This window comes from Neopelma chrysocephalum, unplaced genomic scaffold (assembly GCF_003984885.1).
Source record: "Neopelma chrysocephalum unplaced genomic scaffold, ASM398488v2 Primary Assembly neopelma1_26, whole genome shotgun sequence".
Classification (NCBI taxonomy): domain Eukaryota; kingdom Metazoa; phylum Chordata; class Aves; order Passeriformes; family Pipridae; genus Neopelma; species Neopelma chrysocephalum.
Window position 1 is genome coordinate 7,106,384 of NW_020897695.1, and position 26,453 is coordinate 7,132,836.

General features: G+C 39.5%; 2 long non-coding RNA genes across 2 annotated transcripts in view; both read right to left on the bottom strand.

Moving 5' to 3' along the window:
* Positions 1 to 307: 307 nt before the first annotated feature.
* Positions 308 to 3,209, bottom strand: LOC113964183. Its single transcript, XR_003533087.1, has 3 exons — positions 3,055 to 3,209; positions 2,176 to 2,294; positions 308 to 388 (listed from the first exon to the last, which is right to left on the bottom strand). It is a non-coding gene; the product is annotated as an uncharacterized LOC113964183 (long non-coding RNA).
* An 11,201-nt stretch (positions 3,210 to 14,410) lies between these two features.
* The window catches only part of LOC113964207, a 36,639-nt gene continuing 24,596 nt past the window's right edge, over positions 14,411 to 26,453 (bottom strand). The window contains exon 3 of the long non-coding RNA XR_003533098.1: positions 14,411 to 14,478. This is a non-coding gene — a long non-coding RNA (uncharacterized LOC113964207). The remainder of the gene's footprint in view (positions 14,479 to 26,453) is intronic.

The following is a 26,453-nucleotide window of genomic DNA, read 5'->3' on the forward strand; positions in this document are numbered from 1 at the left end:
TCCATCATAAGAGGCTATTAAGAAAATTAAGCAGTAATAGAATGAGAACTAAATTTGTATGAGGCACTAGAAAAATTCTGATGTGCAAAATTGTTTGAATAAATGGCTGGTTTCCAACATCACTGAAATTCTGTAGCTGGTATATAAAGGCCCAAGAAAATTGCTAGAGCTGACAGTGAGCAGGGGAGAGGGAGGGTTACTTTTTTTAAAGAAGGAATTTCCGATTTTTCAGACTTAAAATGTTACTTGGAGACAATATAATCTGATGACATTCTAATGAAATTTCATTTTGCTTGCCTATCCAGGACTGCAGCAGTCTAGGTTTCTAAATGTTATGACTCCAAAACAACTTGGAAGGTGGATTTCCCACAGATTCAGTTTCTGCTCTCTTTCAAAAGGGAAACAATGAGATTTGCATCAGGATATTTCAAACAGCCCAATCTTACATGTAAGAAAGAGGATGCTAGTCACTCTGTCCTGGTTTCAGCTGGGATAGAGTTAATTTTTGTCCTAGTAGCTGGTACAGTGCTGTGTTTTGGATTCAGTATGAGAATAGTGTTGATAGCACACTGATGTTTTAGTTGTTGCTAAGCAGTGTTTATTCTAAGACAAGGACTTCTCAGCTTCTCATGCACTACCAGTGAGAAGGCTGAAGGGGCACAAGAAGTTGGGAAGGGACACAGCCTGGACAGCAGACCCAAACAGGCCAAAGGGATATTCTGTGCTATGTGACATCATGCTTAATGTATAAACTGGGGAGAAAGTTAACTGTGGGCCAATGCTTGGGAACTGGTTGGGCACCAGTTGTTGAGTGATGAGAAATTGCATTGTGCATCACTTGTTTTATATATTCTCTTTCATCATTATTATTATTTTCTTTCTTTTCTGTCCCATTAAACTGTCTTTATCTCAACCCCTCAGTTTTCTCACTTTCCCTCTTCTCATCCTGTTGGGGGTGTGCAGGGGTGAGTGACTGTGAGGTGCTTAGTTGCCAGCTGGGGTTAAATCACAACACTCTCTATGACTGAGACTTTTATAGAGCACTTTCAACTAAAAATATTTTTAGATCAAATTAAGAGTGCAAATTGGGGGAAGAAATTTGAATGAAACTCACTTATAAACAGTTACTCGTGATTTGGAAAACAGGCCCACAAGGGAGACCAGGAATAAGGATAAGCTACACCTTAACCATGAAGAATTCAGAGAAATAATGAAGTTGAATGTGCAAATGGCTAATCCCTCCCTAAATTTTAAATTTTGGCCAGCTTCTGTTGAAAACTATACAGCTAATAAAATTCCCTTACTAGGATATTCTCATTCCCTTTTCTTTTTTTGTTGTTTGTTTACTTGTTTGATTTTTTGTTCTGTTTTGCCAAGCAGATCTCAACAGCTGTGTGAAAAGACAGGTTATAATACGTGAAAGTCTGGAAAAACAATTTTGTTGGAAAAATAACTGGAACTGCTTACATATATTGCTGGATTCTACATTTCTTTTAACTTGGGGAAGAAACACAGAGAAACTCTTGGTCAGCCAGCCCAAACCATTGCTATTAGCCACCAGAATTTATTACTAAAGAGAATTCATGTTAATTGATTCTAATGTTAGTTGATATGCAGAGTCCATACAGCTATATTTGGCTCCTGCTCGGAAAGAAAATAATATCTAGGCAACAAAATATTTTGCACTGTTTACCTCAAACTTAAAAACAGCAGCCCAACTACAAGTAGCCTGAAGGCCAAAATTAATTGTAAGAAATCTTATCCCATAAACACTTGTCTTATGAAAGACAAGAGCTATGAAAAATAGGATCAAATACATGATGTCTTCTGCTATCCATAGCTGTAACATCCTGGGTGTGACTCGATATAAAAAGAATTTTTCTATATAAAGAAGCATGGTGGCTATATGGATGAGCAGAAGATGGTTCCTCCCTTGCCCATTGAAGAACAAATTTCTTTGTTGTTTTTTTAACTTTCGTAAACTCCTGGATGCTTCAGATCTCTCCCTTAAAGCATCATATACACAGTGATTTGATTGTCTGCCGGGACACTGTTGAGAAGCTAACTTACTGAAAGGAAAAGCAATAGTGATTGCAGTTCAACCTGCAAGTGTGGTCAAGGGCCCTGTCATACTTGTGGATTTTTATCTGTCATCATGGTAAGCATGCTCCACACCTGGACAGGTGCCAAAGGTCTGGTGTTAATGTCTGCTTGCCCTCGTGGTTGCTGTAGTGGGTTGACCCTGGCCAGATGCCAGGTACCCACTAAAGCTGCTCTCTTCCTCCCCTCTGCAACTGGACAGAGGAGAGAAAAAAAACGGCAAAGGAATCATGAGTTGAGATAAGAGCTGGGAGAAGTCACTTACTGATCACCGTCACGGGCAAAACAGACTCAAAGTGGGGATATTACTTAAATTTATTACTAACAGGATCAGAGCAAAAGAGTGAGAAGTAAAACAATCTTAAAAACACCTTCTCCCCACCCCTCCTTCCTTCCAAACTCTACCTCCTCCTCTCCAGCGGTGCAGGAAGATGAGGAATGGGGGTTATGGTCAGTTGTTGTTTCTGCTGCTGCTCAGAGAAAGGAGTCCTTCCCCTGCTCCTGTGGGGTCCCTCCCATGGGAGACAGTCCTTCATGGACCTCTCTGGTGTGAGTCCATCCCACAGGCAACATTCTCCACAAAACTGCTGTCCCGTGGGTCACTTGTCCGTGGGGTGCAGTCCTTCACAGATGAGCTGTACTGACATGGGTCCCCCACAGGGGCCACAAGTCCTACCCGGCTAAAACCTACTCCAGCGTAGGCTTCCCTCTGCACGGGCTGCAGGTCCCTGGCAGGACCCTGCTCCATCCTGGGTCTCCCATGGGGTCACAGCCTCCTTCATGCATCCACCTGCTCCAGCATGGGCTTCTCCATGGGCTGCAGCTGGGTCTCTGCACCCCGATGGTCCTCCACGGGCTGCAGGGGCACAGGTGCCTCACCATGGTCTGCACCTCAGGGTGCAGGGCCTCAGCTCTGGTGCCTGGAGCACCTCCCGCCCCTCCTTCTGCACTGACCTTGGTGTCTATGTTGTTGTTCCCATGTTCTCACTCCACTCTTCCCTGGTTGGAATTTTTCACTGTGCAATAACTTTCTGATCTTAAATATGTTATCACAGAGGTGTTACTATCACCCCTGATTGGCTTGGCCTTGGCCAGCGGCAGGAAGCCTGTCCTGGAGGCAGCTGGCATTGGCTCCACCAGACAGGGGAAACTTCCCAGCAGCTTCTAACAGAAGCCACCCCTGTAGTCCTCACCAGCTACCAAAATCTAGCCACAGAAACCCACTACAGTTGCAAAGATGTTACTTTTTCTGGGGCATTTTTGCTGACCAGTATTGGTTTTTTCTGAGCAATTTAGCTTTTGAGTGCCTCTCGAGATGAACATTAAACAGCATAAACGTGCAGTTATGGAGTATGGGATATTCTTGACTGTTGATGTCAATAATAGCTTAAGACACATCAGTGGTTCCATGGTGTTTCTGAACCATTTGGGTAGGATTAATCTTCCCTGAGTTTAAGCAGTTTGTTTTAACCAGTCATCCTGCATCCTCCCAAAGGGAAGTCATTCTGTTACAAGATGAGCAGCTCAGATGGTTTCCCTTCTGAAGGGCTTGGCTCCATCACTGGCCTTTGAATATAGAGGGAGCAAAGCAACTCGATGATTAGGCTATGTTAGATGCCTACACTCTCAATTGGGAGGGATGAATTCTACCTCTCTAGGACAAAGGCAATTTGATTCCACAGATTTAAATCTAAGTATGGGGGAATAGAAGCAATACTGAATGGTAAGGTATTAATTTGTTTTTAATTGAAAGTATAGATTAAGTATGTCTAACACCTGAGAGAAATATGTATTTATTGCATGCCTTTATCAAGTCATGGCAGATTTCTGAGTCAAAGAAAGTACAGGTGATAAATTATCTTCTGTGGATGATTCTTTTGTCCATAGATGTGGTTAGATTTGTTGAAGAGTGCAGCTCTTTACGCACTTCTCAAAAGAAAAGAGCATTTCCAGGTAAGGGAAAGGTCAACTTCTTCAAGCTGCAACTGTAAATAACCAGTGTGGAGTCCACTAATTCATAACTAATTCATTATTAAGCTATGAATGCAAAACCTCTCCAGAAAGCCCACTTAAAATTGAGGCAGATGCTAACATATTTGCGCTTTTTCTCAGAGCTGAAAAGAATAACAATTTACAAATATGTACATTTCTAATTAAGAAAGCATCTGTTTGTGTCAGGAGTTGGTGTTGTTGACATTTTTAATTTCCTTGGTTTTGCTTTTCACATTTAAATGACCAAGTTTAAGGTGGCTTGTTGATGTTTTACATATACATATACATATATATATAGCCAGATATTTCAATGCAGATATTCTCTCCTGGCTTTTTTGAGTCATAGTACACGGTAGAATCATGACTCCATGAAGCAGTGCAGCACTGTGATAGAAATCCCCAGGCTGCCTCCAAGCAGTCAGCAGTGTCAATGTGGCACAGTGTGACATCATGAAACAAGGCTAGTGCAGGTCCCCAAAGCATTCCACACCCTGAAGGAGCCCTGCTGGCACCAACATGGGAGCCTTGGCACCACTCTCCACTACTTGCTGCAGTTATCATTCCATAGTTCATGCCAGGCTGGGGAACTACTGGTATCACACAGAAGTGACACCAGCTGAAGGCATAGACTGAAGTACAACTATAATGATTTAATATTAAATTTTAATCCTTGGTGAGCTGGTTTCACGGAGTTACGTATGTGACTCTGTGAATAATGATAAAGCTGGTTGCCACATGAACGTATTGCAGCACTGACTAAATATAGAAACACAATTAAAGTTCTATCTATGGTTTCTTTTAGGATCTGCTTAGAGATTAATTTTATCCTGAAGATACTCACTCTGCAAAAATACATTTTAAAGAAAAAGAATCTGAGCATGCAATTTGTTTACATGCTTTGCATTCCTAAAAGGATGTAAAATTCACTGAATGATGCTTCTGTTGTGTGTAGCTGTGTAGACATATGAAGGGAAAGCTACGGAAAAAAAAGATGGAAAAATTTCAGTTATATATTAAAATGTTTACGTACTGGCCCAATATGACTAAAGCAAGAGACAAAATTACTTTTTTTTTTTTTTAATAAGCTAGGTGTTATTCTCATTCTCCAGGTTTCTCCAGGAAAAAAAAACCTTAACTTTTGAAATCTGCAGTGTAAGGAAAGAAATCAGGGTATAACCCACTCCTTCATTTTGTAGCACAAAATGTCCATCCCTCCTTTAGTGCACCAGCACTGCAGCTATAAAGCAACCATACAGTACACTTGGCATCACCTACAAGAAATAAGCCCTAGCAAATAAGACCATTTTGCAGTAGGGTCTTAATTAGTTTTTTGAAGCCAGAAGAGTTGTTCTGCAAACCTCTTTTCACTCCACCTCTTGTCTGAGGTTGAGAGGAGTAGCATAGAGTCTGAGTAGAGAGAATCCACTCAATAGCCTGGATTTAATTTCAGGCTCAGTGATGGGGCCTTTGTATGCCTTTTGCATATGGGTGTAGCATTTACCAATAACTTCAACATTAGAAAGACCTGAAAGCCCCCTGTAGTTTGTGCCTTTTGGTGAAAGTTAATGTCATATTCTTACTTGTATCCTGTGAAACTGCATGGAATAGACCAGGCTCTTTCTACTACTTTACAGAAGTGGCACAAAGGGTGAGCAGACACAACAAATACTTAATTTTGATGCTACATTTATTCATTTCCAGGTCCATGGAGAGAATTTAGCTGAGAGTCAGATTTAATTATCTTTTACAGTGAACACCGTATCCAGACTTTAACACATTTGCTACTCCTGGTAGAGGACTGAGGGTCTCATTGAAAGCACTGTTTTGGAAAAGGATATTTTCTACAGTCCCAGAGCTCCAAGGTAATCCTTAGAATTTTGAGCAGTTAATTTTGTTTCTACTTTGGAGGCCAACAGACTGAATTCATGTCAGGCAGTAGGGAAGGGAAATATCCAACTGGGAAGTGAAATGAAGGGCACTGTAAGCACAAGAAGGTAAAGCAGGATAAAAAAAGTTGGAGAGAAAGGAAAGAGGGAAAAAGGTTAGATGTCATTTTCTGCTTCCCCTCTCCTCCGTTTGATCCCAGGAGTCCTTCAGTGCTGCCTCACAGAGAACCACTGTAACACCTGAGCAGGGAGGCAAAGGATGACCCTGACAGAGATGTTTCAAGCGCAAAGTTGGTAGGCACAAAACTTGAAAGGGAATTAATGCCACTTATACCTAGAATATTGCTAGGGCCAGAGAAGTGGAGGCTTCACTGCTTCACTAAACTGTGCCCCAGGGATAGATGGAGAATTTGCCTCTCGTCCTGTCTTCTGCCCTTTCCCAGACTTGCTCTGGTTGCTCTGCTCTCAGCACTTTGCAATTTCTCTGTGTCACCGGGTCACTTGGTAAAGCACTCACAACACCTACGGGGAACTGTGCTGCTTTGCAAGTGAGCTTTAATCTGTACAAGTGATAGTAGTGAGCGGAAGGGAGGCTAAATGACTGAGTCATAGACATCATAAAAGAAGATTTTTCTGCAGCAGTATTCTACCAGGTGACATGGCTGCATTACTTTCTCAGGGACTGGCCTCAACTTTGGCATCAGTCCTCTTCAGGAAAGGTCAGCCTGATCTGACTAACATCAGCTAACGCACCCCTCTCAGTTAATTTCTGCATGGTACCCATTGCTTATTTTTCCTGGAGCCATACCATATGTAGAGGGAGCTTGATTTACGGGTGGTGTCCAAAGAAAAGACAGTGGCAGAACATCTATTCCTCTGGCAAAGTTGTGGCTATAAAGTATCTTAGTCTATGTTCTGTTATCCCAAGATATGCCAGCAAGACCAGGGAGGTGGTGACTTGGATGAGACTTAACATTTGGAGTGTGTATAGAGCATGATGTAGGAAAGCTGTGGCCTCATTTAAAAAAGATGTTGGAAAAAGAGCTAAAAGAATACTTGTCCTTTAGGCAAATCATATTGTGGGAGATTAGAGAGGCCTCAGTTTCTTGGTTTGTCCAAAATAAGGTAAAAATAATTGATAACAAACTGCAGACTGCTCTTTTATTAATCAGGAAAAAGTTGCTGGTAATCTTTATGTTTTTGAAACTGGATTCAATGACAAACTGGGTGATTTTTTACTTTTGAAATGAGAAAATAATTGTGCATGCATAATTATTCTTCCAATATTCACAATTATTTGCATTATTCTCATTAAATACTTCATAAAAGTCTGTCCAGCATTCCTGTCTCCATTCTACTAGTCAAGGTGACATGGGTAAAGGTGATCTTGCCTTGGGGTAAGAGAAGGCACAAAATCACCTTGCTTCACATTCTATTTTCTCTTTCCTTTTTCTATTAATTGTTGGTTTGGAGAAATATAGTCTCATATTTTTAGAAAGCAAATCTCTGTGAAGCCAATTCAAGGTAGGAATGTCTGACCATTCATGTTTTCCCATGTATGTTTTGACTCTCATCAGTGCACTCTTACTCGGTTGCACGTCTTCTAGATGTTCTCGAGGGTCTGCTAAAATGTTTCATGTAATGTCATGATCATAGGGCAGCTAAACTCTGCTTTTTTGTGTGGGTTGGTCAGAGTCATGTAGTACCATCTCTGTAAAGTGAACTCAGACTTACTGCTGCGCCTTGCTCTACTGGCCCTTTCACTTTGATCTTCTATTTTATACTTAGCGCAACTACTGAAGTGAATACAGAACTTCAGCATGAAAAATGGTTTAAGTGCAGAATTTTTTTCACTTAGAATTTAAAAATGCGGGCTCTTGTATCTGTCTCCTGAGGGAGGTGGAAAAAAAGAGAGTGAGAGAAAAAGAAAAAAGGAAAAGAAAATAAAAGTATGCTTTGCAAATGCAGTGCTGTTGACTAAGTGCACTGGCCTGTCAATGTTGTTAGCTGGAATGCAGGGGATTGGAAAGTAGATGGAAAACAATGTTTGTATGAGGCCATTATGGTTTATAAGCGAAGAGCAATATATCATTTTAAGGAATGAAAAATATTTAGGAATTGGAAGTTTTTGTCATCCAACATGGGTCTGCCATCATCCAATGCATGGTACATAACGTGGAGTTAGTGATGGGCATCCTGTTTCTGCTCTTTCCACTGATGTTTTCATACATACCAAAAGTCACTTTACTTTTTTTCTTTAGAACTAAAAGGGGGCTTTAAAATTCCTTTTAAGAGCTGCAGAGAGCTAGCAAGATGCAGAGGGTTTATATTTTCAGTTTTTGTGACTGTCATGCTAAAACAGAGCCGTGTTTGGCTAGCTTTGACTTTCCTTTTCAACATGCAGCTCTATGCAAGCTAACCAGGGTCTGTATGCAGTCAGCTTGGCTGAACTGCATGTATTCTGGTTTGGATTCTTACTAATTGTATATACAGCTACCTTTACATCATTTATAGCACCAAGAAATAACTGTGAAAGTTATTATCTTGAGTTCCTACAGAAGAAACCAACATAGTTACCTCTTACTCTCCACCAAATTTCCCATTCACAGCCCTGTCATGAACCTTCCCTCCTCTTTTTTTTGTGTCACCTGCTTTCTGCTATAATGATGGACTGACTTTCTCTTGACATATCATTTATCTGACTGATCGTCTGTGAATCCTTACTTTTTTCACCATTTCATCTGTCATGTTACTTTGGCTCCTATAGGGGTTGAAAGCAAGCATACAACCTGGAAAATGAACCCAGACATCCCAAACATTAAATCCAGCCAGACAATGAAACTTAATTGGGGTTTTGATTAATAATGCTTTAAAATACTTAAAATATTTACAGAGTTTGTTTCAGTCTACTTTGCTCTTTTCAGACTCATATAAGTCCAAAGTCAGATTAAGTGTCAGCTGGCTATATCATTAAAAAGTGTTACCAACACCTCTGCATAAATGTGTGTTGTTTCTATCCATATGTAATGTATATATTATATGCTGCTCATAATGGATCTTTTTGTACTTCTTACTGGCTTGAAATGGTGCAGGAACATACAAAATTTCATTAGTTTCCAGTGCATCTCATTTAAACTGCAGAGTAGCAGAAATCCTAAGAATTAATGCAAAATACAAAAAAATTGGGGAAAAGTCTACAATAAACAAGTCAGTTCACCAAATTTATCTAGATCTAGGAACATATCTGCCAGGAGCTGAGCTGTCCCATGAAAGACAGTGATCTTAATCCTTAATTAACAATGAATTTATATACAAAATACTGAAGTTAGCTTAATGGAAGCAAATAAGAGTAAGATGCCTCTCTCATCTTTGCTTGAGATTATTTTATACTGAAGAATGAACATTTTACAAGTTTGTTTTCTTCAGAATTTAATAAAGTTATGTAAGATATCCTTATGATCTGCCAGTTCCTCGTGAGGACAGAATTGGGTACTATGTACATTTAAGAAACAGGAGTATTTGCTCCAGAATGATAGTTCATTTAGCTTTTAAGTGCTTTATGTATGTGATAATGGCAGATCTTTAAATTAGTTATCAGGATTAGTTCTGTCTTTATTCAAACAAAGTTGTATGCAGAAACAGAAGAGAGTGATTTGAGAGACACTTGGGTTTGAACATAAAAGGGTATGACTTTTGGGTACTAAGCACATGCACTGAAGCTAGGTCTTCCACCTGGAACACCGCCATGATCATTAAGGTGGTGACCCAGGAGACATTAACTATGGGCCTAAGGAAAAATAACAGTTCCTTAAGGACTCAGTGTGGGGAGAGAGAGTGGTCCCAGGCTCAGCCCACTTTGATCTAGTGCCTTGTCTTCAAGAAGATGTTGCTGCACCCATGGGAGGGGAAGGCAAGTGCATGGAGGCACACCTCATGCCCGCCAGCAGCACTGCATGCCTGGGGTGTGCCCACAGTACCGGAGCTGGCGAAGACCCAAATCCAAAATAAGGCCCAGGTAGGTCCAAAAATCCTGCCCAACCAGGGGTGCTTTGAGACTGCAGCCAAACTGCTCTCAGGATTCAAAGCGATGCCTATAGTGGATGATTAAAACTCGGTCCAATCTCGTAGCTACTCATATATTGGTTCTCAACTGAGTTACAAACTGCCCTCTGCTAGTAGGTAGGTGTGTTAGGGATACAGATCTCAGTCAGCTTGTGCAGGATTCCTCCCAAAAGTTTTTGAATCTGCAAGACAGACAATGTTTTGGCAGATGTTCAAGATGTGTGTGTGTGTGATATTTATTTCCATATCTTGAGTTGTACTGTCGTGTGAAACTTCTGTCAAGACATTAGTATATGTCAAATTTTAAGTCAAGTGATTTAAATTTCTGTTGTACTTGTTTATTCTACTGATATTTTTTTCCTCCTCTGGAGGAAAAATGCAGGCTAAAAACAAATGTAAAAGTTCTCATACAGAGAACTGTATCCAGTTAGTTTCCAGAGCTATTCATACCCTTCGCATCAGTTGAGGATTAAGTACAGCTGACAGGGATGGAAGAGTAGCTTCAAACAGGCAACAGTTTAGACTGATGCAGGAGATTCTGCAATTTGACAGTCTGTGAGCTAAGGAGGTTTTGAGGGGAAGGATGACAGGCTTGACCCCTATGTACTGTCAGCAGTACAGCTTACCATAAACCCTGCCCTTATGGTATTTTGTTAGTTTTGCAGCTCAGAAGGTGAAGTAGATGTGTTTGGTTTTTTTCTGGTGTAAGGTCACCTTTTCCTTCCGCAGAACAGCAAGGGTAGTTGTATCCATGACCTTTTGCTGGCTTGGGCTTCTGATCACTTTACTAGTCTTTTGAAGGATGTAATTTTGGCCAGTCTTCGTGAACGAAGATTTGGGGAAAGGTCTTTTTACCTTTCCAGCCTGCGCAATGGATTTTTTAGGTGAGACACAGCCTGCGCTGAACTGAGCCCACCCTTTAATCCTAAGGTTCATCTGCCGGGGCCAAGCAAGCTTGGACAATGGCAATGAAGTCCTCAGGACGTAGGTTTGTTTAGAGTGACCTTCTCATAGATGGATGGCCACACAGGGCTAACGGGCTCCATCTGCCCGGGGGACTGGCTGGGATTTGAACCTGGGTCGCAGCGGTGAGAGTCCTGCATGCTAACCACTAGGCCACCAGGGGTCCCCTTTGAAGGATGTAATAAAACTAAAATAAATATCAAGCTGAAAGCAATGAAATTATTTGGACAAGGAGAGATGTGCATTTTCAAAATGTTGGGCAGTAATCAAATAAAAACTGGAAAGCTAACTTTGGAGTAGTTTTCAGTTCTTGCAGTTGAAAGGAACCTCCAGAAACAACGTCACCCATAACCTGGTGTCACGTTCTGCTTTAATATGTCTGTGGTGTCTCTGTAATGACAATCTATACCAGACTGAACTATGTCTAGAATGATGCTGTACCTCCTCTTCAGACCCGCAGCACTCTACACTCTTGAAAGTCATAGTGACTTCCATAACTTATCCAGTATAATATTTACACATGAATCTGAAGTCTGTTTGCTACAAAGTTATGTCAACAACAGCAAAGTTGGAAAAATCAAAATTTAAGAGGTGGAGTTATTCTGTTCTTGGATGTCATATATAAATTTTCTGCAAAGACCTAGCGAGTCAGGAAGATGCTTATAGTTTATATTCCTGGAAACTTGTACCTCTGGGCTGGAGTGCTGCACCTGGATAAGGTTACAACTTTTCAGCATTCCAAAACCTTCTTTTTCTCCTCTTCTCTTTTGCTGGTGTTTTAAATTGCTAGCATCTCAAAAGTGCTCATCTCCAGCTTCACTTGTCCTGGAAATTCAATTCAAAAGATAATTCTACTGAAGAGCCAATGGAAGAGGAAACCAGTAATGCATCTTAGTGATCTATGGGTGTTTGAGCTGCTCAAGAATATTCAACCATAAGTCCTACCTGAATTAACAGATAAGGCCTGATTACAAGGGCTCTGGTGATAGGGCCTGTGTCCTATCAGAGAGGCAGAAGGTCTCAGGGACATTTTAGGAAGATAAGAGTTAGATTAACTACGAAGAGAAAATAAAGTATTGGTAAAATAACTAGATAGATAATATAAGATGGGCTATTAGTATACAAGTAATTGATGAAATGTTTATACTATTTTCCGTAAAGTGTACTATGGGGAATGGAGTAAGAAAGAGAATTATTTCAGTAACTCAGAAGTTGTGCTGGGGCTACTCATGTGGTGAGGCCATGATAAGAACCAGGAAAATTCTTTAGTCACCACTACAGGAAAGTGAGGGCTTCACTAAAAGGAAGTCCAGTGACACTCAGTCTCTGGGATACTTTAAGAACTGGTATGATTTTCATGCAAAAGAATGTAGAAAGCACAGGACAGTCTCTAAGTGTAACACTTGTTCCATACACTTGTGGAAGGTAGTCTGGTGCTAGCTCCTGCATCTCTCCTAGGGATGTCCCATACTCTTCTGGCCAAGGTACTCATGGGGAAAGCATTGCCTGTGCAGTATGTCTCTTGGTAATTTATAGAAAATATATTATTTTCTTGTGATTCTCTGTATTATGTGAGCAATGCCTTATCTTGCCATCAAGATAGAATTGCTTTCTATTTTTGGAAGTACAAGGCTGCTACAGGGACTGTTTTAAAGTGTTGCTCTACTCTGAGACCTGACTGGGACAGATATATCTCCCTTCCACTGAAGGTTAGTTACCCTCCTAGTTCATTTACTTTGTTGGCAACTCCAGCTGGTTGCCCTAAGGCACGAGGGAAGCACCTGTTCTATTTTATTGTGTTATTAAGCATATTTCTGCAACTGTTCTCATATTAAGTTTGTTCCACTATGACCTTCTTGAAAGGCTAAGTGCAACTAAGTGCAAGTAAGGGTTGCAGAATAGTCTTCAAAGACTCTTTAATGTTATATTTTTATCTCTGTCCTAAGATTAGCCAGTCATATCTATAAAGCTGTGATTTCTCTCTTTGATAAACAAGGTTCCTTAAGATTCTCAAACAGCTTAATAACATCTACGACAGAAACTCCTATTTATGGTGCTAATCAAAACCCTTCAGGGTCCCTACAGACCAAATACCTCAGTCTCTATCTCTATATACTTCCTAGCAAGTCTGTTTATTCACAGCCAGGGTCTCCAAGGTATCTTATAGACATATTCTTTATGAAGTTATTTTCACTTAGTTGTATTTTGTTAGAGCTCATAAAAAGGTCTACCAGTAAAGAAGTTGCTCTAGCTCACTTCACATAAACATAGTGATCCCTTAATTCCCACAATACCCTACCAGACTTTTAAATATTCCATTATTTATTTACTATTGATTAGATGATGGATTTTTTAAACCAAATTATCTCTTCTTACAGTTTCCATTATACCAGTTTCCTGTTGGTGATGACTTAAAAATGTGCATGATATGAGGTGGAATAATGAGCCTGCTGAAAAAAAATAAGGTCAGATTTCTTCTACGTAATAATATCATAGCAAAGATAAGATGTTAGATATCCTTCTTTGCTACTGTTTAAAATTAAGGCATGCATTGATCTCATTCAGGAATGCTGGATTTCCTGGAGACATATTGATAGTTTTCAGAGATAATTTCAAAGGTAGCATTCCAATAGCAACAACAAAATGTAACTAGTACCAACAGAGTCCAAAAATCCAAATTCTTCAAGCTGTGGTGAAATATTCAAAGCCTTTTTGATTGCTGAATTATCTGCTTGAGATGTGGCAAGCAAGTTACTGCTTCTTCTCCTGACAGTCAGATGGCATAATCAGAACCTACATGACATATTTGTCTGTCTTTTAACATTTTATCACATCGCTCTGTTCTTTCATCTAGAAACTAGTACTTGTCCTTCTATGCAAATGTATCTATCTATTCATTAGTCTGTCAGAAAGGCTATAAATATTAGATTGTTTTGAGGAGGCAGTGCCTATATTTGTCAAATGAAAACATTTTTCTCCTATTTTCTAGCACATGAACTGTGATGGATGCAGTTGTGTTCTGAGATGCATTAAAACCCACAAGTTATTTAGCTATTTTATCTGGTGGGTGCCTTGAAAGTGTGTCACACAAATTACCCAGCTGGAGAGAATTGAAGCCACAGTGAAAATCCAGTTATTATCTTCAAAAACATATGGACAGGAAAAAAAAATATTGACTTCATACAGCAGTTGAGACCCATCTTTTTAATGACTTTTTCAGTCATGCGTGCATATGAACTCAGTCGATGTATGAAGTACCCTGAATGATATTTCAATCCTTACATTTCATTGAAGATCTATTTTCTTTCTTGCCCTCATTGAAACCTCTCAGACTATCTGGTTACAAAATGTCTCAAAATATCCTCTGGCAGCCAAGTGAAAGCAGTAAAGTGGTTTTGTTTCTTTTGCCTCTTTTCCCAAGTGGAACCATTCTGAAATCCATCAAGCAGCATAATAACAACACGTTGTGCATACCCTGAAATAGAAGAGGTGTAAAACGATGTTGGTAACAAGAGTTATTATTAAAAGTGTCTGTCTTTTGTCAGATAGCTTTGGAAGAAGAGAGAGCCATTGCAAGAAATGATATCCACACTGATAACCACATGTCCATTTGTGCTCACACATGCACTTTTCAAAACACTACAGTGTACACTGACAGTCTGCAGAGGATCAGCTTCAAAAATTTCCTTTGAGTCATTTCTTAGCCTCCAGCAGTGTCTGGGAAAGGTGTTTCTGATCAAACTGAAATGTAAAACTGCAATACTATAAATAGTAGAAAGTTCTACTTGATGGAGAATATCTTTCTCCAATACTACATCAAATTCTTCTTGAAGAGAGTAAAATCAGTGAAATGGAAGCATTTCTTTTGTATTTTGTGTTAAATAATGTTGATAATTGCTTACTGTAATAATTTCTGCCTCAGCTAAGTATTGGTAGTGTCCTGAAAGGAAAATTTATTTTCATATTACATTAGATTTTTGTGGGGTTTTTTTAATAATATTTCTACTCTGGTCTGTAGTGAGTCATGTGTTTGCATACAACCTTTGTTGATTTCACTGGAAACAGTACCTTGGGTGACAAGTACTCAAAGTACTCCATCCTTCAAAGAGAAGGAGTCTTTCCTTTCTACATAGATTTCCTTGTTTGTAGGTTTCCAGTACTGTACCTCAATCTGGGTATCAGTTTTTCAGCTCATCCTTGCCCCAGTCCCTTCAAGCTCTACTACAGCAACAGAAAAGTAGGAACAAGGAATCTGTGTGCAGTTTGAGGGAGTTTGATGCCTGGATACTCTGGACATCCTAGGGCTGTATTTTCAAAGTAACTTGAATGATAACCACTACCAGGTTGTCCTCTTGAAGAACAGTTAAGGAGCAATCACTGCATCCTATATTCCACTGGTATTTGAATTTTCTTTTTCCAAGCATAGAATTCAGCTGCCTGCTCACAGGTCTTAGACATCTTTGTGCACCTGCCTGGGGTTGGAGAGGCATCTTTACAGTTGCTACCATTCCTCTGTGTGTCAAAGATGGTACTAAGCACTTGGGTCCTACCAACAGTGTCAAGAGTTATTTATGTCTCAGATATAGCTTTAATCCTAGACCTGAGATTTTCAGGGCCTGGTTGAGGCCATAGTTCAATTTTTCTTTCTTTTCATTAAGTCGGACAATGAATTCTATTCTAGAGTATCAAGGATTTGCAGTGGCATCTACCTATCATATGTATTATTATTACATGCTGTTTTCCTATTGCAAGGTTCCAAAATGGGGGGGATGAAGAATTCTGAAATTCATTGTATTCTTTTCTGCCAAGAAAAGGCAGTACATTATGATGGCTGTATTATTGCAGAATTAGGGAGAATAAAGCTACTTTAGAGAGGAGAATTGGTACATTCACTAAAGTGCTTACTAAATACCTGCATACTTCTGTTGTATGCTATTGAATACTAGCCTTGGTAGGATGGAGATATCTGCTTTCTTCCTGACAGAGGCACTGACAATGATTCCAGGCCACATGAGGTTGCATCTTTGGAGGAAAGAGTTTGAACTACTAGTGATCATTCTTCAGAGTTCTTTCTGATTTTGTATTGTCAAAATTGCTCCTTCCTATTTGCATGTACAAGGCCATATGTGCACAGGCAAAATGAGACAATTACATACACGACCACCAGACAAATTACCATTTGGAAGTGCAAATGTTGTGAGCACCAACAGAGTAGATGGTGGGGGACCTGTTTGGTATTTGGCTTGTAAGAGGCAGCTGGTGACAAGCTATTAACAAAGGAGAGTAACAGATTGGTTTTATTGGGAAAACAGGCTAGGCAGTTTTAGTGCTGCCATGTTTACCCACAGAAAGGAAATGACTGATATCAGATGCCAGAAATGTCTTATTCTGACTTTTATTCACATTCATTTTCTCTTTAAAGAAAAGGGAATAAAATTGTGGCTGTAGTAACAGTTAAATTAAAAAGTATTTAAAACAGAAAAGGTACTTCCCAGTACTTCTATCAGCCTTCTTTTGTTGTAGTTCTTCCTAAATCTGTGATTTCGAGTCTGTTTTTTTATTTCAGATAATAAGGAGTCTATACAGTAATTTTCACAACCCAGAAGGAAACATACCTTTTAAAAGAAAGATAGCAGCTAAATCTGTGAGTGAGGGTTAAATTATCAGGTTGAGTAAAGGATGGGAAATACTTAGCAGGCTGTGTAGATGAACCATTTTTGGACAAAGTCAAAGATTAAAAAGAGTTAAAGGAGTCCTAAATAAATAACACGGAGACAAGAACTATAAAATTTAACAAAAATAGCAATGTGATAGAGTAGGAGTTTAATGTGTGTTAGTGGTTCCAATAAACAGTTTAAATAACTAAGGCAACAGTAAATAAGGACGAGAAGCAGGAAATGGCAAAGCAAACAAGTTGAGTGGACAATCATTTCAGAGAGGCTGAATTAGTGTCATTCAAAGTAAGCATTCAGGATAATGCTGCTTCTATATTTCTCTTGGAGTAGAAAAGCATCAACAAAAGGCTGTGCCAAGGCTACAGCTTGACTCAAACATCAACTCTATATATCAGCCCTAAAAGAAGCCTTCAGCTGGATAAGTGCCTCTTTGGGGCAAGATTTCTTTCATGGACATCATGTTGGACACAGCACCCCATTTTATGGAGAACTGTTGGAGAACTGTTTAAACAGTTGAAAGTTATATAAAACACAGTAAGGTTTTTCAGCATTATCTTTTTCTAATACGTTTCTCTGTCTTCTTTTTGTGGTAACGCTAAAATTTCAGAAATTATAGGGACTGTGTTAGACTCCCTGATGCTAATAGAGTGTAAGCATGGAGATACCCTCCATTTACTATGAACAAAAGATTTTTGTAAGATAACAAAAAATATAGTTTAAAGCAGTTTTTTGTGGTGACATAAGCACGTAAAACAGCTGGATTTGAGCTGAATATACCCATCTGACTTTAGTGTTCATAGGGGCACCTATTCAAGGGTCATAGCTTGAATAACAGAAAACAAGTGCACCGTACTTAAGAGCCAGGAGCCTTTCCTGTCTCTTCTGTGACTGCCCAAAAGGCTGTGCTGAGCTACAAGGCTGCTGAAACCGGCAGTAAGAGGGCTGAAGTGGTCTGTACTTGGACATGGGAAGGCAGCTGAAGTGGCTGGAAAGTTGCTCAGTGGAAAAGGATCTGGGGATGTTGGTGTTGATGTTGGTTAACAGCCAGCTGATCATGAGTCAGCAGTGTGCCCATGTGGCCAAGAAGACCAATGACATCATGGCTTTTATCAAAAATAGTATGGCCAGCAGGACTAGGTAGTGATTGTCCCTTTATAGTTGGCACTGATGAGGCCGCAGCTTGAGTCCTGTGCTCAGTTCTGGGCCTTTCTCTACAAGAAAGACATAGATGTACTGGAGCATGTCCAGAGAAGTGCCGTGGAGCTGGTGAAGGGTCCTTTGAGCCCAAATCTTTTGAGGAACAGCCGAGGGAGCTGGAGTTGTTTAGTCTGGAAAAGAGGAGGCTCAGCTGAGACCTTACTGCTCTACAACTACCTGAAAGGAGGTTGTAGCCAGGTGGGGGTCAGGTCCTTCTCACAGGCAAATAGCAGCAGGACAAGAGGACAGGGCCTCCAGCTGTGCCAGGGGAGGTTCAGGTTGGACAGAATTTTTTCACAAAAAGGGTGGTTAAGCATTGGAATGGGCTGTCCAGGGAGGTGCTGGCGTCACCTTCCCTGAAAGTGTTCAGGAAACAACTGTATGTGGCACTTAGTGCTATGGCTTACTTGGCACAGTAGTGTTCAAAGGTTGGACTCAGTGATCTTGGAGGTCTTTTCCAACCTTAATGATCCTATGATTCTGTTCTATAATTCTATTCTACGATTCTAAGGACACAAACTCTGCTCCCCTGAGCTGCCTCTCTACTAACATACTTGTGGTGCAGCATATCAGGATACGAGTTTGTGGCATTCTCATGACAGGACAGAGTGTTTCCAAGTATGCCTGTCTAATAAATTCTGTTGAATCAGTATAGATAAAATTGGGATTAGTAAGAGACTGGGTTGCTGTGTGGTACTGGGAGGCATCCAGGCTCAGAGGTGTGGCTGTGGGTTTTCTAATGTATCCAAGCCAGCTTTCTGTCGACAGGTTGCAGTACCAAATAACAGAATACTTTCGGCTGCATGGATCTCATTGTGCAACACAGGCTTCTCACTGGACTGTTAAGACACACTTGGTTTAGCTTAAAGCAAGACTGAGCATGTCTCCAGGAGATGCAGTTACAACTCTGAAGAATAAACAGAAATGATTGCATAATGATGCAAAAATTCTAGAAAACAAGTGCTCTGATACTTTGAAAGCCAGTGAATGATCGCCCATACATGATGGTGGGAATATAAGTTAGGTGGCTGGGGAGGCTTCAGCACGGATAGTTATTTTTTCCTGAAGCAGAGGAGGGCAAATGCAGTTTGAGAAAGAGATACTGGTAGCTGCCATGGTCGTACAGTCAGATGTCCCATTTAGGGATATTGTGATACAATTACAAACAATATTTCTTTAGAATATAAGACATTTTTTTATACCTGAGAATTTCCAGACAAGATCTGTCTTTTTACATTTTAAAAAGTTTCTGCTTACAGACTATTCAAACAAAATTCTCTCAAAGAGAGAATCTGAATTACTGTTAGAGAACTATGAAGTTACTTGAGCTAAAACTATATCTTTTAAAATGTATCTAGAAGGAATACAACAGTCATTTTATTCAAAATTTGTGTTTTAGCTAGCTTTGAAGACTGGTTCATTAGTGATGTCATTGCAGTGGGTGATTCTTTGATACTGTTTACAGTTCAGAGTGATGAAACCACAGAGACTGATTTCCAAAGATAGGGTTTCATATTCAGGATATGGTCAGACTAGGCTGCTCCTTGTTTTGCAGTCAGAGTTCTCACTTTTAACCCATAGTATTTAAAATAATCTACTACAGCCAGTCTGTCTTTCCCACACACCTGAGCCATTTTACACAAAGTCCTCTGTTTCAAATGAGAAGTGTATGGTAAGATTTTCCCTGCAAACATTTTTGGGGTTGAATACTTGATATTCCTGGGCTTGGAGTTCTATACAGTGTTGAATGTTCATTTTTCTTAATGAAAAATGCATTTTAATAAAATATGTAGACTTTACTTATTTTGTTTCTACTGTTATAACACTACAGATTGCTCATAATATGTGGGTGCCTATAGCTATTTGGAAGGGTGGGTACTAACATTTTGAAATAAATCTAAATTAATAGAAATACATGATTAATGTGCATATGATGTAAGTGCTCAAGAGGCAGCCTGTTTGTAAGAGAAACATAATTCTTCTATTAACCTTCAAAAATACCCTGCTCACTCCTCTGGGATTCACAAAGAACATGTGCATATGTAACAGCATAGCAGCAGTGCACTTAGAGGTGTGATTATAGGAAATACAATTCTGTTTACTGTTTATAACATCTTTGATTGTTGATTATTCTTGTCTCTGTGCCAAAGAGACTTAAAAAATTGCCAGGAGTTAGTTTAGGACAGCATATCGGAATGAGTACGATTGTGACCCCTCTACAGAGAAGAGTATTTTTTCTTTCTTTCGTTATGTTTTTTCTTTCTGTCTACAGCACTGAAAAGAAATGTTAATTTGCTCTATACGGAGCAAAATTAACTATCTACTGGCAGCAGAGTCCTTATCAACATAAGGACAAAAAGATTGAGTCCGCATTAAAGGACCCTGATTCAACACATATGGGGTTTATCATGGGTTTTGCCACTCAGCCTTTAATTTCCTTGCTGAAATTCCTCATCTGCTTAAATTCCTCATCTGTGAAATTGATTAAAAACATTAATGTTTTTAGCTAATCTGTTTAGAGAATAGGCAATTCAAGACATGGGCTAGCTATCTATGTGAATACACGGAATCTGGAATAGTGGGGGCTAGACAGTGCTGTGGAGGAACTACTTTATTACAGCTATCCTACAGTAAGAAGGACCTAGTCCAAAATCCTGCTGTGCCTTAGATTTCTGTTAGTAAACATGAGGAATGAGGTCTCCCAATCTCCAACACATGCTAGAAAGCCTGCTGAGCTAGTTAACAATCGCTCATTATCTAAAGTGTTTATTGGACTCATTAAGCACTGAAAGCTGTGGATGAAAAACAGGGGTGTGTTTTAATCTCCTAATTCCTGATGCCATTTTTTTCTCTTTCTTCACATTGACATTTCTGCTTTAATTAAATGTTCAATTCCTCTTTGTGATTTCTGCATACACCATTTCAACAACACAAAGTGATGTTTCTTTGTGGCAAAAGATATGTCTAGACTGTTAGTATATCCTCTTGTGTCTTAGAGATTACTTCCTGGGAATGTCTTCCTCAATATTCCACTTTAAGTGTATTTGTCTGACTTTCTCATCTGAGTACGAAGGTATTGCCTGGGACTGGCTAGAGGAGCCCACTGTGTAGAATTTATTTTCATGTTTCATAAGGTACTGATGACTCCCGTGCTTCTGTCATGAGATTTTTGCCTTTTGATAGGCTTTCAGACTGAAAGCCCAAGCAGCAGCAGTAAGCTGATCTACATTAGAACATTAACTGTCAGTTCAAAAAGAAAAATAATGTTCAGTTCTCATGACTGCACAGAAGAAAATCTGATTTATGAAGCAAGTACAATATTTAAATGCTTAAAAGCAAAGGCAACTAAATGTTTAAGATATTATTTTTAGGTATTTTAACCAGTGTTGTGTGTTTGAGGCCTGATGGTAACACCTGCCTTTTATGTAGCATGCCTAATCAGCTAACTTAAAAAACTAACCTATAGTGGGATAGATATGCAGCAGTGGGAATATTATTTGAATACAAACCTTCTGAAGGCAGGTAAGCCAAACTATTTGTTGAATACCACTGACTTAAACTCAACTCGAATTCTTCATTTTTCATTATTCCTGTATACCACTTTGAAGAGGGCTGCACTTTGTAGTCGGACTAAATGAGAAAGACAGGATAGTTTGGAACCTGGTAGGAGGTTTCAGCTCAGCTGTCCTTCGTTCTTCCATTTATTTTTTTTTCCTGCTCATATTTAACATAATTTCTTACTGTTTACTATTTTTTGGCATTCTCTTATTCTGCTGCATGTAATGACTTGGAGGCTGAAATCCACAGAAATTCAAAGAAATTATTTGCTCAAGTTTCCCATCATGAATCATTAAAGTGAAGTTACTGGGAAGTACTTGTTCTTATAGAAACAGAGAACAAAAGCATGTGGAGCTAATTTTTTTTCTGGAATAGTGACAAAAATGTGGGGTGACCTTCCCACAGAGGCCTGTGAAGTGATGTCATCAATATTTTCTTTAAAGTGCAGTGAAAATGAGTATTTTCTTTCATTTAAAACTTACTTCATAAGACTTAACTTTTCATAGCTTTGTACTTGTCAAGGCTCATTGAGTAAAAGTCTGAGGCAGTAAAGTGTTATGACTATCTCAGTATGTGCCCTTCTATCCATTCTTATTTAAGATCTACAATTATTTCTTGTAGTGTTTTCTCTTTTTTATTTTTATTTTTTTCTGCAGTTAATTTTTATATCTGTAGTCGTTCCTGCACTGGTTGCTTAGAAAGGTCTTATTTTTATACTTTTCAATGCATATTTTCAAAAATATGTCATTAAATGCAAGGTAATGTTATTTTTAATCCTCCAGATTTTGTTTTACTTCAGTAATATCTAAGAGATCCAGGTACTATTCTCTAATACTGGGACAAAAGTATATGTGGTATTAAGAAACCAAACACTTACCCTGATAATTTACACAGAAACAGATGATTTGTGTTGGATACCAGAAATGTTTTTTTTTTTTCTCTTTTTCTGTATTCTAGACCATCTTCTTATCTTTTTCAAATTTTAAAGCTGTTGGCAGGAGTCACTGAGATTACATGCATCCTTTGACTTATGGCTCTTCTGAAAACTTCCAAAGAGCTTAGATGTCAACAGTTTGTCTGCCCTGGTGGAAATAAATTGGTCCTCAATAAGCAAAGAATGGTTTAGGAAATAAGAATACTGTTTTAAATTTCCTAAGACAAATCTCTGTTCCTGAGCATTGCATTGACCATGAGAAGTGTTGATATTGTATCTCGTTCCTAGAACTTAGTTTTGTTCTTTTCTTTGTTAGTATTATGGCTCAAAATTTTAGTTAATTTATTTTAATTAATATTCTTATTAATAATAAAATTATTATTTTTTAAAATTTAAGTTTAGGTAATTTAATTAAAATAAGAAAGCCTCATGAACTGAGATCTTTAGCCTTTTCACATCCCCTTGGAAGCCTTTTATTCTCAGTAAAAGCACTTCGGCCTGGATTTTTCTTCCTGTTCATGACAGGCAGAAAGAGGGCTACACATGGAGGAACCCTGTGCAAAATGATATCAGAGTGAATCTCTGCCTGCTCAGTCTGCTTACCTGTAGAATAAGAGCAGAGAGATCTCTGTCTCTTTAGTATCAGTATTGTAGTTGGTATCAGGGCTCATGCGCACTGACTGTGTTCCTTCTGTCTCACAGACCATGTCCTCATCCTCCACCATTTTCAGTGATTGCTTCACCAGTGGAAGGTAGTGGAAACTAAGCATTCAGATAAGGGACATGACGAACATGTGTCATGTTCATAAACCTAGATGGGTTTATCTCTTCCAGGGTCAGAGTTCAAATGCTGGGACCATGCTGGGTCTAAAAGTCTGGCTGTAAAGGCCAGGCTGGAGTGAGTCTGGCATTTGTTGTCACATTCTCCCTTCATTGTAGTTATGTTGTACTGCCAGCATTTAGGTACACTGAGGCAGGAAGAGATATACTAAAATACATGACTGATGGGGATCTGGGATTGGAGTGATAGATATCCCTCCCCTTTTTCCATCCATCCCAGGGCACTAAAAGTGGCTGTGAAAGAACTTTTCTGATCCCAGAAGAGATCTGACTTGGAGAAGCATGGGCATTCATGCCATTGACACCTACTGTAAAGTCTGTCAGGTTCCACCAAGGGCAGAAATCCTATACTAGTTTCTTGGGGTTGGAGGACTGGCATTAATTGCATGGGAGAAAGGTGGACTGAACAAGGGGTTGGATCATGGACCATGTAGTGGCTTGGTTTCTTGGATTTTTTAGGCCTTCCTTAGCAATGGGGTCTACGGCAGCTTGATAAGTACTAGCCAAGGCCACCTGGCTAGTCAACAGACCAACAGTCTAGTTCATGGAAGGACTCTCTCCCTCTCATACCTGCAGGGCAGGAGAGGTGAGAGAGGAGGATGCTGAGGAAAGAAGGCCCAGAGCATGAGAGACTGGGAGAGGTTTTTTTGCTGTAGAGGATGAACAACTCGTCATGTCCTGTTTGATTAAGAAGGCTGGGTCCTTTGGCCCTTTGGACCCCTCTATAACAAATAGTGATGCACAGAAGTGGCACCTGCGCTTCTATACTGGGTAAACAGCTGCTCCTCACAGTGTACTGTAGTGGTTCAGGGAGAAAGAGCATATATGTTCACTTTTTCAGGTGCTTAGAAGTATAAAGGTTGTATTAAAAATACGGATATTACTCAGCAAGTTTGAGGGGGCCTCGAACTAAATGAAGTCACAAGAAGTGTCCAGGATGCTTTCTGTATTAATCCTCCTTTTTGTAACTTCTTAGTTTGCTGGTTCTAAACTTGTCCAGAGCTTTTTATGTGCATTAATTACAGTCACTTATGGTTAAAGAGGTGATTACGTCACTCAGATAGGTATATAGGTACAGGGTGTTTTGGGGGAGATATAGTTTTTAGTTATCTCAGATGGACATTTTTACTGCTGTCTTATTTCAGTGGTTTCAAATGTGAAATATTTTTAATGAGCGAAGAAAGCTGTTCCCTTTCTAAGTCCTGAGGATTTCAGAGATGATAGGCTTATCTTCATCATTTTCTGCCATTGTGCTTTTTGTAGTTGTTCCACTACTAGAAGTTAGGTTTTAAAAAAATCAGAACTTGCTTTATGATGGGAAAAAGTATTTTGGAAGAGTGGGAGTTGATGAGGGAGGAAAGCCTTGACTGTTCTGTGAGGAAGAGAGAAAGAATTGATTCTCAGGAGAATCAAGAAGATAAAAAAAGATATTTGGCCTCAGACACCACAGTCTGAGGATTAGATCTGTTTTAGTTGCTATTACCAGGAAGAGTCTGATTTTACGAGAGTGTCTAATGGAAGTCCATTGTTTCAATTTCAGGAGTAATTCAGTAACCTGCCATGCTGTGTATTTCAAAGTGAGATAGCAGAGATCGTTTTCTTTCACTGTTACCATTTTTTTTTCGCAGTTCTTGGGGTTAGGTCAGGATCCTGGTCTCAGCAGCGGAGACACCAGCCATATCCAAGTCCCTTCCTGCATATAAATTCTTTCCCAAAACATGAATTTTTGCTTCTTCCTTTGGAGGAGTCCTTTCCTTGTCTGCCCCAGAGTTAAAAAGGAAAGCTTTATACTCGGTTTTAGGCCAGCTGTGTTTCCTGGGTAACTTTTCAGCACTGTTCTTTACTGTATTCTCATCAAGTTAGTCTCTTCAGATGATAGGCGTCCCCACTGTGTAATACACTGCTCAGTTATTGCTAGCCTTGATGCTCCCACTGAGATCCTGATTTGCCATCAGGTAACTACTCTGTCTAAGAGCTGATCACTGGAGTTCTACATTTTAGCTAGTCTTATGCTATGCAAAAATATGGTTCTCATCCTCTCCTATGGTGCTCAATTCTACAGAAGAGCAAAGCACAGCAGAGAGGATAACCAGCTCCACATTCAGACTGAAGACTGAAATTTCACGCAAACACCCTGAAAGACCATGATGGGTCATGGTTTTTCATTTGTTCCCTTTTTATTTTATAGGAAGAGTTTAGTCACTGTTGCCTTAGTTGTGATTACCAGTACTTCTTGCAAATTGTGACAAATATACTATGAAAAATTTGCTTCTTTGTCCTCTTCAGAAAAGAATTCCCATTGCAAGAGGTTAGAATGATGCACAGCCTTTATGGGAGTGGGGCGTGCCCTCTGTACTGTGTTTCAATGAGAGAAACTACTTCTACAGCATCACTGCAGAGGAAACCTTCCCTCTGGGGACAGACTTTGCAGACTGCCATCTCTCACTTTGTCATACTGAAGAGCACTAAAGCCCTACTACAGACACACGGATGTTTTGTTGGTAGACTGAAGAGTGGGCTCTTGCCTGCCATTTTCAGCAGTTATTTGCCTCTTTTCTGCTGGAGTTGTGAAGGGCTGAATAAATTCAAACTGCAAACTCCATACTTTCTGTTATTATTTTAGCAGTCATAATTTTTTTTTTTTGCATGCAGGAGCTGCAAGAAGAAGTCAATGAGACTTCTACTGAGACACAGTATCAGCAATGACATTGCTTGGGTTTTTTCTGAACTAATTACCCTCAACATTACACCACCTGTGTCCATGGACTATTTGCCCCAGCTTCTCCTCAAACCTTCATGCTTGATCTTCTACCCTCTTCCTGAACAAGGCATCCCTATACAATCATGTTGATTCATATGAGCAAAACCAGAAAAATAGCATGGAGCCAAATTATATTTGCCACTGCTGGATTATTCATTCTGTGCATAAGGCATATTTTTATCTGCTTATCTTTTCCTTGATCATTTAGACTGCAAACTCTTCTGGGACAGGGACTGGCTTGCAGAAAGAAGAATCACACTCAGCTAATTGCAAGGGTGCTACAGCAGTTGAGATAAGGATGAATTATAATCAGCAGATATGACTAAGATGGTGTGACTCCACTGCTTATGTCCTCAAGATTTACATGCCATCTTGAGAACAACATATATAAGCACAGAAAATGTATGATGATGATCCATCTTCTAAAGGAGAAGAACTAAATATTAATTTTGTATAGATTTTCAGACCACAAAGAGAGGTAAGAT